The sequence below is a fragment of the Anolis sagrei genome, chromosome 1, assembly GCF_037176765.1.
Source record: "Anolis sagrei isolate rAnoSag1 chromosome 1, rAnoSag1.mat, whole genome shotgun sequence".
Classification (NCBI taxonomy): Eukaryota; Metazoa; Chordata; class Lepidosauria; order Squamata; family Dactyloidae; genus Anolis; species Anolis sagrei.
Window position 1 is genome coordinate 121679147 of NC_090021.1, and position 15452 is coordinate 121694598.

The 15452-nt window shown below is 37.6% G+C and overlaps 1 protein-coding gene across 2 annotated transcripts in view; it reads right to left on the minus strand.

The window, feature by feature from the left end:
• ERICH1 (glutamate rich 1) overlaps positions 1–15452 on the minus strand; it is an 80026-nt gene that overhangs the window by 38697 nt on the left and 25877 nt on the right. The gene's annotated exons all lie outside the window — the stretch shown is intronic.

The following is a 15452-nucleotide window of genomic DNA, read 5'->3' on the forward strand; positions in this document are numbered from 1 at the left end:
CAAATTCAGTTTTTGTTTTCCTTGTAAAAACACTTGAAATCAAGACGGGTTTCTTCCATCTTCTAAATGTTACTCACTAGTGACCTGAATCGATACAATGCACCTACCACCTTCGGAGCCTGCCTCTTTTATTCCTCTGTACGCGTATACCATGCCAAAGTCTATTGCTTATGGATGCCTTCCAGTGAATTCTATATCAGCACATTTTAAGACACGAGGATTTTGTAAGATAGGATTAGTCAGGCTTGGCAATTTGCTGCTTGGCAATCTTTTAGTTCAAGAAGTACTAACATTTTGCCCTCTGAAATGTGAAAATATAAAATGCTGCAAAATTAAAATGGAATGCCTGCCCAGCTACTTGCTAATTTTTTTAAAAAAATAACTAAGGAGGCTATGTTGGAATCATGGCAAAGGTTTTGAGCATCCAAGGTCCAAGGAAGACCTAATGTAGTCCCTGACCCCTGGCAATTTCTCATCTATGGGAAAATGGTCACGTACAGGGTTAAGAAGAGTTTGGGGCAGAAAGCTGTAGAAAAATCAATTAATTGTTTGTTTGTTTTTTAAAAATGAGGACCATATTACCTTAATTTGTGGAAATTAGATGATTATTTACCTCCTCCCTCCTTTTAAGAAATGTTCTTATGTCACTTCCACAATGTATTTTGCCAAGTGTGGCTGATTCCTTCTGCTTGAATGGCCATTACATATGGTTCGTGCTCTCATTGGCTGGTAGTCTGTATTATGTATTCACTATCGATACTGAAATTGTATACCCAAAATTGTATTCAGTAAAGCCCAAAACTGAAACACACAGTATGGTCAAAACAGTGAGTATATCTAGTATAAGGGCTCAGACTATGACTGAAGACATGGGTTTAATCCTCCATTCAATTCTGAGTCTTAATTAGCAATCCTAATTGAATCACCAACTCTCAGTTGAATCTACTTTACTATTGCTGGGAGGATAAAATGAGAGAGTGGAGATAAAAATGTTTCCTGGGGAAAGGGTGAAAGCAATAGGAAAGATATCTAACAGCATAGCTTGAATCCATCAACATGGATTCTTGACATCTTCTTTGAAAGTTTCCCATGAGCAATAAACTGTAAGAGTTCACGGTGCACTCCCATTTGCCAATAGCCCAGGCGGAGAAGAGAGTGTCACTGTGGAAGGAGCAAAGAGCGGTCTCCTGATGTAGTTTACAAGCTTAAAGAAAGCAAAAACAAAGGAGAGATGCTACAAATCATTTGGGGGGGGGGGTCCATAGCTTAGGATCAGCCATCAAGAAGGCTCTTTCCTATGTCTTCACTAGACAAGTTCTGGAGGATGGGTTGTCATGAAAATAAAATGGGAGAAAGAGTTGTGCCTGCTACATACCACTCAAAGGAAAGAAGATGTGAATGGAACTAAGAAACATTGCTTCTACCAGGAGACTTCCTTCTGAGAAACCTTGTCATCATCTTTTTTTCTAACTGGTGGAGATAAAGATTTCTGAAGGCAACATGAAAGCATCCAAAGCATGAAGAATCCTTGCACATGCATGCAAGGAAACTGCCATCTTTGTGGCTCTTTGTAGGCACCTGTGGAGAACCAGCTGGGTTCTGGCTGCAATGCCACAGATTCTTTTCCTTTCCCACAAGTGGCCTGCTGTCACTATGACAACAGAAAGCCTGCTGCAAATCTACAGGGGATAAGGAGAATATGAGGTAGAATAGAGCAAAAAAGAAGGTTTCTGGTTGGGTGTGAAATCAGAGAAGGGCAGAGAGCAGAGAAAGGGAACAAAAAGAATCGAGGTGAAAGAAACGTTCCTTGCGGCAGCAGTATGCACAATAGGTAGCAAAACCTCAATACATCACCACCACCACAGATCTTGTATGGATATAAGAAAATCAGAGTAAAGGTTTAAGTGGAGATTGGCATGAGGCAGCCATGAATTGTTAAGCAACATCATACAGGTGAAATGTCAATTGCAGCAGGTCAGTCTCTATAGTGATATCCTCACAGAGAGTCCAAAGGTTGGGTAACTATGCTCACCTAAAACCATTTCTAGAAATTTCTATCTCTATCAGGAACAAAATCTTTGTCAAGCCATTATAAATACTTAGAATTACAGCAGGGATATCTCACATCTACACATCTATGCTAAGAAAACCAATTTCTCCTTCATTTCCTGTGGGCATCTGAACAATGAGACAACAGGGAGTCCAAATGAGAATAGAGGTAGCCAACATCATAGTGTGCCCATGAGAATGCCACACACTGAAACATGTGTAATTATCATATTACAAGTCAGATACATTTTAGTTGGCAACTCTTTGGCATCTGCATATCCCATTAAAATGTTTAATGGTAAGCATAATATCAGTAAATCAGTAAATAAGGGCATACAACCTGTTTTTTACTATGATAAATAACCATATATAACCTGGTTTTGATTATGGGAGTCCTGAGTTCACTATCCCTCTGCTGCTAGTACAGTAACTACTGGATCCAATGCATAGGTACACACAGATAGATACTGTTTTGGTGTAGGACTTCTAGTGTCTTTTTGAAAAAATGTATACCGTAGTTTCTACTTTAGTAAAAGCTAGTCCAAGCGAAACTTCCAATGAGTTTTTTCCTACAGTGGAGGGCAATGTTTAAGAATTGAGTGGCCAACCTGCCTCACCTGTACCACTTGCTTCAAAATGTAAAAAACAGCAAATAACTGAAAATGTCTATTTTTGAAGACAAGAAAGGAAATACACTCTGAAAGGAAAAGCAGGGATAACATTAGCAGACTCTTTCATGGTATGGACATTTATGTTTTCATAATATACACAAATGGCACAACCATGCTATGCTGCACTCTTTCAAGTTTTGTAGCAATTGAACTGATATATGTGCTCTTCTATGGCATTCAGGTTCTTGCTTTAAAACCATCACATTATTATAGCCATGTTTTAGTGTTATTGTCCTATTAGAAGGTGAATCCCAATACTGAAACAGGCTTTCATCTAGAATTGGCCTCTATTTGTCTGCATCTATCTTCTTCTCAGTCCTGCCCGATATTTCATTTACTGCTGAGGAAAAGCAACCACACTGCTGCTATGCTTCACCATGGGGATGTTGTCCTCAGAACAATCAGCGCTGTGGGCTTTGTGCCACAGATAGCATTTTGTAACAAGGCCGAAAGGTTTCATTTTGATCTTGGAATACCAGAGAACCTTTCCCTACATGGTTGCTATATCTCCCACACGCCTTTTTGGAAAGTCCAAAGGGACTTTGATATGAGTTTGTTTCACCAAACACTTTATATTTATCACTCTTCCACAAAGACCAGCTTTGCAGGACATTCAGATGACAGTTGTCCCATTGATGATTTCTCCCATCTCAGATACAGAACACTACAGCTCATTCAGATCAACCATTAACCTGGTAAGACTTGAAAGTGGGTGTTCAGCAAAACAGAGGTACAACAATGGGGAAAACCTAACAAATTTGAGATGTACAAAGCTGATGGAGATTTTACTCTTAGATGTAACTGTGTTCTCTTGAGTCCAAAGTATGGACTCAAGGGGTTTTTATACTTATGTAATCAACAAATTCAAGTTTACTTTTGTTTACTTTACTTCTGTTCCACAACAAAATATTTAGCACCTTCATAGTGTTGAGTATCTTGTGTAGATCAAGTGGTAAGACAGCCAATTGACTTTATTTCAATTCTAGGTTGCAACACAATCAAATGGGGAAGTATCAAAAGGATGTCCACACTTCCATCAGACACTATATGTTAATATGAAAGCAAAACATAGTAATAAATAAAATAAAAATACTATTTGTTTTATTGTGTTAACTGTTTTACAGACAAATAATGCATCAAGAGAACATTTCTAAAAGATATATTCACAAATTCTGAATAAAAATAGTTTCAAGAATTCAGGAGATGATTTAACTTTCATCCATAATCCTCTCAAAGAGATTTTTAGGCCCTTTATACTGTAGCAATAGATGAGATCTACAAAAGCATTTTCATAAAATGTAAAAACACCTTCTTTAGTTTATATCTCTTTCATGCATTATCCATTGCCACAACTGAAGCAAGAGGAAAAATATGATTTCACCAGAACCTTAGTTTTTATTTTACTGTTGTCATTTTAATTTTTCCCTAATGAGGCTTTATTGTTTATTTTCTGATATTTCTGAAAGGCTGTTAAATACAATACACATGGAAGAGTACACAGTTTTAAAATAACTTTTAAGAAGTCATGTTTTCATAGATTGCATCAGATGAAGAAAATATATGATCAAATAGCAAGGGGTACAGATGTCTGATTTGTTTTTGTTTTTTAAAAAGGAGAAACGTTTCAGTGTGATCCTCATCTTCAAAGCTATAGACTTTTAATTTCTTCCATAAGGTTTAATAATGAGAAGGAGATCCATAATCCCTATTGAGACCTTGGTTCACACAGAACTTTTTGTTCTGTTACCTCACATTCCATCTGTCCATTTGTCTGAGGATAGTACTCTGAGGTATTTGATGTAATAGCTAGGGAGAATAAAGTACTTTCCCATGGATTTGTTGTCATTCTGTTCCTTTCTGGTCAGATTTGTGACAATTATCCTCTGCTTCAACAGGAATTGCTGTGGCCTATTCAGACTACTGATGGCAGAGCACTGAAAATATATAATAGTGCTGCACATTTTGCAGCCTTAAATACTGGTAGCTTCATTATTAGGGCTTGCCATAACATTTTCAGAGGGCATAATTGGCAAATGCAGCAGGTTCTGAAGTTGTATGCCTTCATGCTGGTAGTGAGCTGGTTGCCAGAGAACAGCAGCATCTAGTTTAATGTCCAACTACAGGGTATGATAGATCCTTTAAATATCTTTCCAGAGACAGATCACTGAGGGCTGGTCTAAATGTCATTAACAAGCCAAAGTTCTGCTGAAGGGAATGCTAACATGAGAGTTGAATGTAAAATAACAATTTTGTAGTGCTTTTGCAGAAATTATTCTTGGGCTACAACTCTGACCTTCATCAACAGTTCACTGTAGTAGGACAAGAACTGAAGCTTAACTGCCAGTCACCAGCAGTTTTGGCCAGTTTTTTTCTATAAGTTATTGACGTGATGCTTGTAAAGTCACCAGAGGATGGCATAATTGGCTGAAACCATAGCTTTGAAGGGTCTGATATGCTGAGACTGATTTGACTGGTGGTCTAGAGGGCATTCTTCAAGCCTAGAGAGCTCAAACTACTGTAGCACTGTAATAAGATCAGAAGCATAACTGGCAAGGAGATAAAACCAGACTGACGAGAGAGCGCATTCAACCTTCCAATCAAGGCTGAGTTAAGATGGTTGGGGAATAGAAGGAGTTCCACTCCCTGCTCATTATGCACCCATTCAAAGCTTGTTTTTATACTCTGGCAGATTAGAGTTAGCACTAATGCACTAGCCACTTTTGTCCAGCTGTGAACAAACTTCCTGCTTTTGTCCCAACCAGGATGATTGAGATTACAGTCCCAGAGGAAGTGATTCTAACCATCTCCAGAGTTAGGAAAATGGGCCAGAATGAGTGGTAAATGTTATCAATACTTTGAGGTTATAGAGATTGACAGTCCCATTCCTTTCTATGGGAGAATGTCTCTCATAACAGCACTACACTGAAAGAAATGCAAGCATGTGTGAACACACATAGAACACACACACTGGCAGAAGCATGTGGCCCTTTGTTACTAAAAACCCAGAAGCATTTGTTCCAATTCTACCATTAACAAACTAGCTTTGCGAACAACTCCACTGCTATATAAGAACAGGTCTCCAAACAATTTGCTTCTTAATGTCTTAGCTATCAAGCTTAGATATACCATACAGGCCGTCTTTGAGTTACAATAATCCAACTTACAAACTACTCCTAGTTAAGAACAGATGTAAGACAACAGAAGTCAGAGAAATCTACCATTCAGAAGGGAAATTCACTCCTGAAAGTTATCATGGGGAAAAGAGGTCTCTACTGAAGATTTATCACCAACCTTTGTTTCCACAACATTTATCATAGGGACAGAAAGCGAGGAGAAATCTTCTGAACAGGGGTTCAGATGGCAAAACATCACAGGGGTGTTAAGTAGAACCCTTAACACAACTCTGAAGTGTATTATGTGGCTCCCCAACTCTGGAACTCATTACCTGGAAGATCAGGAAAGCCCCTACCCTAGAAACCTTTAAAAAGAACCTTAAAACCTGGCTCTTCTGCTGCGTCTTTTGTGAGTAGGTGCACAATATGACACTACTGCTTTCCCCAACGCTTCTGTCACTGGAGTACACTCTCCCCCCCAATGGGAAAGTTTGGGTCCACAATCCTGTGTTTTTTATGAGCTCCCTCTTGCAAATAACTTGCTCCTCTTCTTATCTCATTTGAGTGTTTTAACATTTTATCCTGCACATGTGGCCCGCCCACTGTCACTGTGATTGTGTTTATTGTAATGTTATATTGTTAATATAATGAAAGGATATTCCATCTGAACATGAGGAAGAACTTCCTGACTGTGAGAGCCGTTCAGCAGTGGAACTCTCTGCCCCGGAGTGTGGTGGAGGCTCCTTCTTTGGAAGCTTTTAAACAGAGGCTGGATGGCCATCTGTCAGGGGTGATTTGAATGCAATATTCCTGCTTCTTGGCAGGGGGTTGGACTGGATGGCCTATGAGGTCTCTTCCAACTCTTTGATTCTATGATTCATATGTTTTTATGTAACTATGATGCCGTTGGTTGTTCTTATGTTTTTGGTTTTATTTTGCTGTAATATGTTGTCTGGACTTGGCCTCATGTAAGCCGCCCTGAGTGCCCGTTGGGGAGATGGTGGTGAGGTATAAATAAAGATGATGATGATTATTATTATTATTCTCATCAAGGTGAACCAGAATTCAGGGATCCAGGCCGCTCATGGATAAAAGCCTAACAGTACTGTTCAGTGAAAAGGTTTAGACACAGGGAAGAACCAAAAGATACTCCCAGCCCTCACTTTGCTCTGCTATTCAGCACCGGAGAGCTGCTAGCTCCAAACAAGTGCACACGTACATAAATGACATGCACGCCTCTCCCAATCTCCTTTCTCTAGTATACTGAAATTTAAGCTGGCCTCAATTACCCAACCATATTTTAATTTTTTAAAACTGTCAACATCATTCTCAGTCTTAGCACAAACATATTAGCAATCCACCTATTAGTTTCTTTTAATACCAGGCTGGGGAAAAAACCCTCCATCAGCTTTATATATTTTTTTTTCATCCTGTTAAGAGGTGAAGGAAAATTTACTTCCATTTCCAAATGTGATGTGAAAGTAATATATTGTGTGTGACATAACCTTATGTGACATAAAGCAGCAGAGAGTTTCTTTGAGCCTTTTCTTCTTCCTCTTAAGAAAAGGCTGCTGCTATGATTCAGTGGCACAAGGCCATTCCCATTTAGACATTCTAGAGGACAGAAGCAGCTAAAATAGTCTGGCACTCAGTTTTGCCATCTCCATCCTGTACCATTGTGTATTTTTCCAATTAAGAAAAAAAAAACATGAAGTGACTTTTAACTCACTTCTAGTTTAAACCACACATAAAATATTTTTTTAAACTAAATCAAAATTGCACACCTTGCTTCAGAGGAGCAGCACTCCTGGAACTTCCAGAAACAAGGTTCACTTTGTTTTGAACAACAAAACCCTTCGTGATTGGTGGGGAATAGTGGTCTAGGATCCACAAAAGTGGGAATTTTGTGGATTGTACTTCTCTGCTCTAGATGCTTCTTTCCTCATTATAGTTTCATTATAGTTCTCTGAAATAGAGAATTACATTGACATTTAAAACAAATATGGTTGGGAAGTTGAGGCCAGCTTAAATTTAAGTATACTAGAGAACTTACACATTCTTGTCAGGTGTTGGGTCTATGCACTTATTTATTTATTATTTACTTTATTTGTAGCCTGCCTTTCTCTAACCCGAAGAGAACTCAATGTGGCTTTACATATGGCAGCTATTCAATGCCTTTGGACAACAAACAGTTAAGAGTACACTTAAGTTAAAAATTAAAATTAAATGCACATTAAAACATTGAATTCACTATTAAAATCATGTCAGCCTCAATCATAATCTGGGGCTGTTCCAAAGATCAACTGCACATATTTTGTGGCCATTATTGCACTATAGATTAATTTCCAAAGGTTTAGAAGACTTCTGCATATTTCAGAAGTTTTCAACATATGTCATAATCATAGTCTTTGTGCATGTGAGTGTAAATATGTGAACCAACAGCCATTCCCTTCTTCATGCATTCAGTTCTCTGATGTGTACAAGCTAGACAATTTTTGCCATTTGTACTCCCTCTTTTCACAACCCACTTCTGGTTATGCAAATTCCCAGAAGTTGACTGCCATATGCATGTACCAGATATGATGGGCTCCTCTCTAGCTCCATGAAGCTCCACTGTGACTCTGGTTCTTTGATCATCTTGAAGGACATTTTGCTAATTGCACTGAATTGCTTGTCCTCCTGCATCTCCAAACTCTGCTCTGTAACAACTGTTATCTTCACTCACTCTTGTACAAGGTTTCTCTGCTCCTCATCAACCTTTACACAGTATCAGGAGTGTCAGTGCTATTGAATTATCTACCAGATGTCACTGATGACAGTGTTAAGAAAATGATTGTCAATTTGTTAACTGAATCGGGAACTTGCTTAGCAGAACATAGCAACACCTTTGTGACTCCCACTGCTACAGAATGGTTATGACATTAGTTGTAACTGAAGTGTTGTACAGATGAGCTGTACAACAAATATTATTACTGAGTACAAAATAAGATTTTCTTTCCCCAAATGCCTGGCTTGTTCTATTTTGGAACTATTTATTTGCTTTTAATAGTGTGTGTGTGTGTGTGTGTGTGTGTATATATATAATCACATTTGAAATAAGGTTTATTCCTTTATCCCTAACCTTTCATTTAATGGAAAACTGCTCTTTCATTCTGGGATTTCACAGAACATTATGAAGAACAGCAATAACAATATTTAGACTTCACTGATTTAATGTGCTAGTATGAAATATTACAATATTCACATTTTAGCTACTATTTAGAATCTATTTTTAAGAATGTTCAGGTAGCGGAAAGTCCACAGTCCCTCCGGTAACACTCTCATCTCTTGGCTCCTTTGAGCTATTCTATCATTAACTTTCCTGCCAAGAGAGACTAGGTCTTAAATATAGGATTGTTCACATTATTAAAAAATATTTCTAATCTAAGCACATTCCATTTATACAACTGGCCAACCAAAGTCTTTAGGCAAGGATGGCACAACTGCTCCCCTACATGCTGCACAGAGTACATGGCTGGTAAATAAACTAAGCATTCATAGTAATTGTCTGAGCTTAGTATACATAATTGGAACAGTCTTGTTTAAATGCCCAAAGATGCACATTCAACACTCCGTTTATGGCATTCAGACATTGGGAAAGGATGAATCAAATTATAGGAAGAAGAAAATCACCACCTAACAGAAATAACTGAGTGCTTTAAGAATGTAAGGATAAATGATATGAGAATGGGAAGTGGAGGAGGAACACTCCTGAATATTCAGAAGGTTTAAGACTGGAAAACAGCATTCTGTTAATGGACAGAAGGAACAGGAAAAAGCATATTTTGCAGAGATATAACAATTTACATCTGATTACACTATAAAATCCTTCATAATAAAATATCCACTAACAATGAATTCCAAAATAATCTTTAACAAGAAAAAGCTTCCAGATGGAGAAGAAATGTTACTTATCCATTGATTTAATGAATACTGTTACATCAAATTAAGTCTCTGACACCAGCAAAGTTAATCAGTACAACTCTAAAGGGTTCTATATATAAGAGTTTATCAATGAGAAACATACAGGAGTTCAAAAAAACCTTTACAATTAACTGGAAATAGGCTAATGGTTTCAGACTCACAAGAGTGAGAACACTGTGTTCTTAAAACATGTCAGAACAGTTTACTGTATTAGGGTGAATTTCCATGTTGATACATTATGCTCAGGAATGCATTTTCAATGCATATCTCTCCATATATCTAATTGAAATGCCACTGGTGATGGGACTTTCAACAACTGTGATTCCACTGATGATGTAACTAGCATATGGAAGGGGTTATCTACAATATGCCACAGTATCACAAGTATGTTTTCTTTAAACTCTAGATCATGCTGAGGAGTTGCTTGAGTAGAAAGAATCTGGAAACTACATCTTTAGAAGCATGGTAATCGAACCCAAGGAACACAATATGTCACCAGATCCAGCTGTTCAATGAAGAAGGCAGAGAACTATGAACACCAATAACCCTGACATGGCAACTTTCCCTTAGCAGCAAACATGGTTCAGGCATTCCATTTTTCACTGATCTCTGCAGCCCTTCCAAAGCTTATCTTGAGGATTGGATGAACCCAGCAGAATGAAGAGAAAATTGTTCTGAGGCAGAACCTATTGGATCTGAATTCAATGTTCAGGCACCATGTGCATTCACCAGAGGAGAGAGACTAAAATTGAAGGAAGACTTTCACTGGCTTATACAGTACTGATAATTTTATTGTTAGCTATCCATTAAGCCCAAATTTACATGAGAGGTACAAGTATAGATTTCTAAGACTTCAAAATACTACTTCTATGAAGCAATGTTTCATTATACCATTATAAAGTGAGAACATGACTAATATTGTGTCCCCATTGATGCTTTCACTCTATTTCTTTCTAAATCCGATGGTGTGTCTTAAGACATTATACCTAAAGAAATATTTTTAGATGAATAGATAATAAAAATACACTAAATGAATCAGAGTTCAAAATTAAACTCTTTAAAGCAATGAAGTCATTAAATTAGCTACTGGATGTTGATGGATGGCAATTCATCTATGGCCCAAATATCAAGTTAGAGCCCTTGAGAAAAAGATCGGCTACCAAAATGTTTGCAAAGGATGTTATCAAAACAGCTATTTCAGTTTCTTTTTAAAAGAAAATGAGATGTGATGTTTCCATAACCCTATGTTTTAACCTATTTCATCCGGAAACCTGTATTTTCCGAAGTCGTCTAACCATGTCCACAGTTTACCCAATCATTTTGTAGGACTATTTTATTGCTCTTATTTCAGTATAGTGCACTGGAGTTGCTATAAATCACAGGTTTTTACAAAACAGGATCTAGCTTTTGAGTGCTCATGTCCAAACATCTTGCTCATCCTGTGCCCTGCTAATTATACTAAGCTATAATCTTAAACATATATTCAAGTAAAGGGGAAAGTAACTGAACAGAGTTTGAGCAAGAAGTTGATGTGGTGGGCGGGGGAGCAGTAAGACTGGAAGAATATATCCTTCACATTTCCTATGATTGTTCAAAACAGAACTCTGTACAGACACATTTCTTAAAAAAATAGATATGCTTCTGATGCATAAACACTACAACATAAATTATTTTCTATAGGGAAGCTTTAGAAATGTCTATGAGTTTCTGAGTATCTGGTTACATTTATCTGACATACCCATTCTCCTAAGGCTTAATCTCATGCAACTCTGTACAGTAAGATCTCCCTGTATGCATGAAGGGTATGTTCCTGGGTTTGATCACAGTCACCTGAAATTGTGACTATGAACATATGGGATTAAATTATCTGACTCCTACTCTCAGCATACCCTTGTTGCCCTGGAAGATCTAGATGTATCCTTTCAAGGAATTTGCTAGGTGGGATCTGAGGTAAGCCTGCCACAATATCATTTGGAGGACCTAGAAGATTCTTATGTGGACCACTTTTCCCTTGCCTGTAAGTAAGATGGCCCTTCAACGGTTCTTACTATATGTAACAGAAATAAGTTTAGCTCACCTGGTAGTCATAACGAGATATGGCTGTCTATGACACAGGACAATATGGATCTCCAAGAATATTAGTTTACCACTTTTGCTGGTACATGTTGTTGGACTAGATCCACATGCAGAGGGAGAGACTAAACAAACTATGGGGATCTTGATTTATTCCATGGCTAATTTATTGTGTCATCTGGCAACTTTACTTTTTTGCTCTTTTCCAAAAAAGAAAAAAAAACAATAACAAAAGAATCCAGAGTTTGCTTTTGGATTTTTTTTCTGGACAAGGAAAAAAGAAGACATAACTGTTTCCTGCTGCCAGACAAGATGATAAACTCAACTAGAGACGGAAGCATCATGTTTGTTTAGCACTACAGCGTGGAACAGGACCAATCAATCAGTGCATACCAGCAAATTGCTATGTGATGACAAATAAGGACTCCTGAAAACATAACCTAGGTACCACTGCCACTAAATCTGGCTTGGAACTTGAGTACTTCTGGAAAACGAATGTTGTGATGGGAAAGAAAGGGAAGTTTGAGGCTCCTGGTCAATTTTTGTCCTGGATGGTAAAAGAAAGAAGCAACATTATAAAGAATTTGGTCTCAAATAAAACTGAGTGGTGAGGCTTACTTATGGGAAAAGGCTTTTTATTGATAAAAACATTAAGGGCTTATCTACACTGAACATCCAGGAAATTCCTATTGGTTCCACAGGGTAAAACTGGTTTCACTCTAGATTAGAAGTCAAAGAATGATCCATGATTTTGATATCATCTGGAGCTGTCCTGTACTCTAGGCTTAATGTGGACAGAAGGACGAGCTGTAATTTGAACCAGTCCATTGTCCACATGACCCAACGCTGCCATTCCCTTTCCCTACACTGTGATGTCAGAATAGATGACAGACGACTGCCAACAGCTCTCTGGAGTTTTCCACCATTTAAGAGTGACCATCCAGGAGGGTCAAAATGGGTTCAGGCCAAATGAATGATGGAGATTTTGTTCCCAATACTCCTAACATCTCCAAGGGATCTGGGGCTGGTGCAAAGTAGAAATGCTTCAGACTGGCCCCAGATTTTGGTGTCTGTGTAAGTGCGCCCTTACTTGTAATTACGTCCACTCAAAAATATGTATATTCAAAGAACTACAGAAAAAATGAGCAATTAAATATAATTCTACACAGTCTACTGGAAATGAAGAAGCTTGAAAGCTTTTAGAAGAGGATTTATGCTGGAATATATTCCAATAGCTAAACTTTTATTGTTCCTTTTCTTCTTTGGTCTCCATTTAGACAAGTTTGTCATAAATTAGTCCTTTTCATTCTTCCTAGGCTATAAAACACCCATCCATACAGAATGGGGAAGGAATAATGAACAGAAAAATGTGATACCTTAAGTCTTAACCTGACATATTTTACGACTGACAAATTTTGTTCTACCTGTAAGCCTTAAGTACTTCCAACAAATTTTGAAAGCTGTGACTTTATCACCGGAGTATTAACTGACTGAATATTTACTTGTGTTTTCTTACTGCTTCTCCCCATAATTATCTTATTGTTTCCTGAGTGAGTCTCAATGACACATGGCTTTGCTTAATTCCCCTCCTTCCTACGTTTTCCTGCTTTAGCTAAATATGTCCTGAGATACTCAACATATAGTCCACAGTTCAAGTGAAACAAAATATTTCTTTTTCCATGTGTATATTGTGTCCCTTCATTCTAATAAAAAAGAGATCCTGCTGTAAGAAATAAACTTCTATTTAAATTTGCTTGCTTGCAACAAATTGGGGGAAAGTTGCTATTACATAGCCTAAATATATTTTCTATTGAAATGAACAGAAATTTAAGCAAGTCTTCCTGACAATGGACAGTAGTCACTATGCACTGGAGCAATAAACAGACATAAACATCATGCTTTTATAAAGTGAATGTGTCTTATTATTAAAATTCAGAGAATACATTCGTTTTGCTCCTGTCAGATCAGGCCATTTAACAATACAAATGAATGACACTGCAAGCTATTTTTCATTATGTACGAATCTCTTTCTATTTAGGAGCAGCACAGTTAAATAAAAAAGAACATGGCATATCCAGTTTGGAATTACAGTTCTAGACTATTTCTCTCACACTTGCTCTTTCTTAATCTGCCTCCTCTTTTCTCTCTCTGCCACACACCAAAAATCTCCAATCTTATGCATACAGTTCCATCCTTATCAATATTATTCTCAAGTTAAGCAAACAATTTAAAATTTACAAAAATACTAAAAATAAGATCAGCAGTTGGCTTCGATTAACAAGAATTAAAAGGATTTGACAACATTTAAAAACAATTCTGTGCTATAAAGATTATATTTTACAAAGTATTGAAGAAATACTTAAAACCAGGAGTCAAGAAGTCAGCTAAATGGATTTGTGACAGTGCATTTCTTAGACTGTCATCAGTGTAACTGAATGTTCAAAATTACTTATAGGCCACTGACAAAATTAAAAATGTTGAACTCAGAAAAATGGAAATTCTGTGTGCTTATCCAACCTTTGCTCATCCAACATTCTGTATTATCCAACGCAGTCTCCCTCCTGCCCAGATCCACAGCTGTTTCAATACATTGCGATGTTTTGGTGCAAAATTCGTAAATACAGTAATTACTACGTTACTATGTATTGAACTGCTTTTTCTGTCAATTTGTTGTAAAACATGATATTTTGGTGCTTAATTTGTAAAATCATAACGTAATTTGACATTTAATAGGTTTTTCTTTAATCCCTCCTTATTATCCAACATTTTCGCTTATCCAACGTTCTGCTGGCCCATTTATGTTGGATAAGCGAGACTCTACTGTAATGGGCATATAGTTTTATGATTTTGATTTGATGCAATTATATCTTGTAATTCTACAAGATACACAAAAGTCTAAAGTGCTGCAGGCCCACATGAATTTTCCTCCGTTTTTGAACACAGACCATCTATATGTTTGATCACTTGTTATCTGTTTATCATAAAAGCTATTAGGATCTTCATGTGTCTATAAAGTTATTATATTAAGGAGAAAGCTTACACGAGAGAGATGGTCTCTTGCACTAACAGGGGCCACCTAGTGGCACAGTGGGTTAAACTGCTGAGCTGCTGAACTTGCTGATCGAAAGGTTGGCTGTTCGAATCTGGGGAGCAGGGGGAGCTCCCACTGTTAGGCCCAGCTTCTGCTAAACTATCAGTTCGAAAACATGCAAAGGTGAATAGATCAATAGGAAACGCTTCAGCAGAAAAGTAACAGCATTCCATGCAGTCATGCCGGCTATATAATCTCGGAGGCGTCTACGGACAACGTCGGCTCTTTGGCTTAGTAATGAAGATCACTACCCTCCAGAGTTGGACACGACTAAACTTAATGTCAGCATCTACTGAACAAGCCAGTACCTGCCACATACCAGTACTGCCATCTTTATCTTTACTTGCATGAACATATAGTGACAATTTGATGTGATGCACTCCAAGCATTTAGTCTCCAATCTTTATAACTGTTGAAGACCACAAAAAATGTAGGAAGAGTATTGTACTTTGTTGTACAATGCATTTAGAACAAAATAGCACTCCCCCCCCA